Here is a 3680-nt window from a genome sequence, read left to right as displayed (position 1 = left end):
AGAGAGTCCGCCCAGCTAAACGGATTCGATTATCAGGCATTCAGTCATCAGTAGCTTCTTCGATGAAAAGCCATCCTAATTCTGGTGAAAAGAGGTTCATCCCTGGCCTTTGAATGTGAAGCGATTAACAGGCTTTTTGAGGTTATTCATTCCCCGGGGTATTTGAATGGATTAAGAGGGCATAGGAGATCCTTGTCCGAGGGGCCTTTTCTTGTCTTGTTTTTCCTTACGTTTTTTCAGTAACCTTTGAGGAATAGTCAGATCATAGGCTGGATAAGAATCCATGACTTTAGACTAAGAGTTAGGCTGAAATTGCTTCTTACGTATTGGGACAGGAAAGGAGGAAGAAATAGCGAGATTGATTGATCTTGGGCAGGCCAAGGCTTTTCCTTTTATAACTTCATATGGAAAGGGAGAAGATCCGTAAGATCAGTTCGCTGCTAAAGGAACGGACTAAGAAGGCACTTCTAGCTCTTCATTCTCCGAAAACAGCTCTTTCTTCTATTTCTTTACGGACGGGGAAGATCAGCCTGAGGTAATTTCCTTAGTAGCTTAATTTCCTTATAACTTAGCTCTAACTTCAACTTCAGCCTAGACGAAACGAAGGAACTCAAGGACTGAACCATTGATTGAAATAAAGAAAAGAGTATCCGGGACGAGTGAAATCAATACTGACTGGTATGAATTCCGGGAAGAGACTGAGGTTGCCTGATCTTTCTTTTCTTCTGACTCCTTAACAACAAATGTATTACGGAGAAAGAAATCGGATACTTGCGGGCAACCTCTTTCGTATTCATAGTGAGAATCCTTAGAAAGAAATAATGAGAAAGAAATAGTCAAGTACAGCCTACACACTAAATCAGAATCTAATGACTGATTTACTAGAACTATGAAATCTGACTAACCGCCTTTTAGGCCTTATCAGAAGCAGCAGGGGAAAGACGAGACTGAACATCAGCAACTAGAGAGTCCCTTTACTAGGAAAGACAAAAGTCTGCCTTCTCTGCTCTGGCTTTATTAAGACATGTGAATGACTGAATCTTCTGTCTCAGGACTAGCTTTTGCTCTAACCTCTAACATAGAACTTGCAAGCATCCTCCAAAACGGAAACTTCCCTATTCCGTTCAGAGAGAAAGGTTCAGATTCAATGGGCAGTTCCCAGGGATTAGAATAGACTGACTTGTTGCCAGATCTGTTCTCGTTCCCAGGGCTTAGCCTTAGTAGTTGCTTGATTCCTGAGTTACCTTCTAGGTAATATTCCAGGCCTACAAGATCAGATTCAGCAGGTTTAGTAATTTCATCCCCTGGTTTGGGAATGTAGGATCTTCTACACTTCAATGAATGGCAGCTTTTCTGTATCCTGCACGGGGCCTGTATTCAACCAAGCTTTTCAAACTACTACACTAACTTCTCAAGCTACTTAGTTTGAATCTCATCTTACTATAAGACTTCCTGGGAAAGAGATGAAAAGGTATAATAGGAAGTAATGAATTACCCGAGTTTAGTAATGAAATCAATCTCTGGGCTGATCTTCCTACTCATTTTTAGGAAAGTACGGTAAATTCGTTTAGTCTTTAAGACTTCCTAACCATTCCTCTGACTTTCCAAGAAGGAAAGACAGGACTGAATATACTTCCCAAGGCTATCAATAAAGACATTCATTATCTCTGGGTAAAGCCTGCACTCACAACTTTTGAGGAAGGAGGGGAAAGATGAATTGAAGACATTCCAACTTCCTTAGTTACCTTGCCATTCTGCCAATGCTTGATACTACAAGGTAATTGGAAGAAAAGAATTGCCAACTATAGAGTCCTATAGGCCTTTCTCAGTCTTTTACGGGTCGATTGAAAGACTACTTTCTAAATCGCTGGTTGGCTTTATTTACCAAGGATGAAAGACCAATCAAAGAAAATGAGATTGACGCTGAGGTTTTGACTATACTTGAATCTCACCATCGGGGATCAAGATCAATAGTCATTCTTTCTCACTCAGTACTTCATACTTCATCTTAGGCAGCGGCTTTGGTAATTACTATATCGAATGAGTTCTCTGCTGCTTCTGACTTCGTAGTGCTTAATGCTCAGCCAAATAAAACGAAAACGAACAAGGAAGCTCCTTATTCTCAAGTACTGGCATGTAACAAAAGAGAAGTCAGATTACTGCCTTCCAGGCCTACTTTCTTCCAATGCATTCGTATTCCCGTAAGGAAGTGCTTTCTTTCTGACTTTCAGACTTCCTATCTCTGGTCTTTCTGTAACTGATAAAGAAATTAGTCTGGATCTTAGCGCTAACTCCTACTAGCTTGATTCTCAATTTCCTCAAGCACAACAAGATAAATAGGAATCGAAGCCTGATCTAATGACTCCGGTTAAAAGTTCGGTCCCAAACTCTTTTTTTGAGTTACGGCTCAGAATATCCATAGGACGGAAGTCTGTACTTTTCGTACACAAAGGAAAGGTCGGTGTAAAAAGCTGACTAAGTCCTCAAGCAGTAAACTCCTCCTTCGGAGCAGATGCGTCCAAGACTGCTACTTCTGACTCGCCTATGACGGATTTCCTGGCTTTGGAGTTACACTTGGATCCTGTAGTAAGATCATAGAATCCCCTAGAAGGAATAAGAATTCAATCCCTGAATCTAGGGCTTATGGAGTCAAATAGAGGAGTAAGTGAGAACAGCAACTTCCGAAGTCAGGCTTCAGGCTTCTTAGGTCGAATAAGGAGAGGTACAACTTCTCTTGGTCTTAGCTTGCAGGTCTTCCCCCCTTCCTAGTTCAGGGAATTTGCCTGATCTTTGCTTTCAACGCAATTTCTTTCCCCTGTAAGTCAATAGAAAGACTTGTTATCAAAGGTTCTTTTCTGTCTACAGTCAGATCTGATTTGCTGTCCTCAAGGGCGAGTTAAAGACTGAAATGAATTAGCTCTTAGAACACTCATCCAAACTGAATGAGAAATAGTTAAGGCATTTCGTCAGTCAGACTGACGTTTTCTCTTTCTCCGGGAAAGTAACTAAAAGTACTGAAATAGAAAGATAATGACTGATTTGATCCTGCTTCTATGTCTCCAGCAGGGATTGCAAATAGGTAGTCCCATACTTCATTCTATATCTTACGGGCGGGATTCTATAGCTTTAGGAAGTCCATAAAGACTAAAGGTCTATGGGACCCACTAAAAGAATCTCTCGATATCAATTATAGACCAACGGACGTGAACAGAGGGTTTGAAAGAAAGCTTGATCCTACAGCTTAGACAGCTTGAATGACTCATTCCATGAGTTGTTTTTCTCTGCCTTCGTAAGTCAATCAAACTAGGTTGCTTGCTGCTTGCTTTTTGACTGGCTTTAAAGCCTATAAATCTCAATAGTAGGATGCTCAGGCTAGCTCTTTCGAGTTCGTGATGGATGCTCTTTCTTGTCTATAGTTCGAGGACTAGTTCTCTGGGGAATAAAGGAAGGCACTCAGACTGATTTCCTTGCTTCGGGGATTGCTACAATCATGCTAGCTTTTTCCCGGACTTTAGGCCAAGGGTTCTTTTCTTCTTTCTTACGCTTGCTTTCCTCAGTTAAGGGTTCATCGGAGGTCGATACCTCTTTTCTGTGTAGTCTTTTTTTAGGGGCTAGTAAGTATGTATAGGGTTTTCCATTAGTCTCAGTATCTGGGCGGTAGGATAATAGTAGAAATAAGA

This window comes from Cucurbita maxima, unplaced genomic scaffold, assembly GCF_002738345.1.
Source record: "Cucurbita maxima cultivar Rimu unplaced genomic scaffold, Cmax_1.0 Cma_Scf00040, whole genome shotgun sequence".
In the NCBI taxonomy this organism is placed as follows: Eukaryota; Viridiplantae; Streptophyta; class Magnoliopsida; order Cucurbitales; family Cucurbitaceae; genus Cucurbita; species Cucurbita maxima.
The sequence above is the reverse complement of the archived record's forward strand: the minus strand, read 5'-3'. Positions refer to the sequence as shown.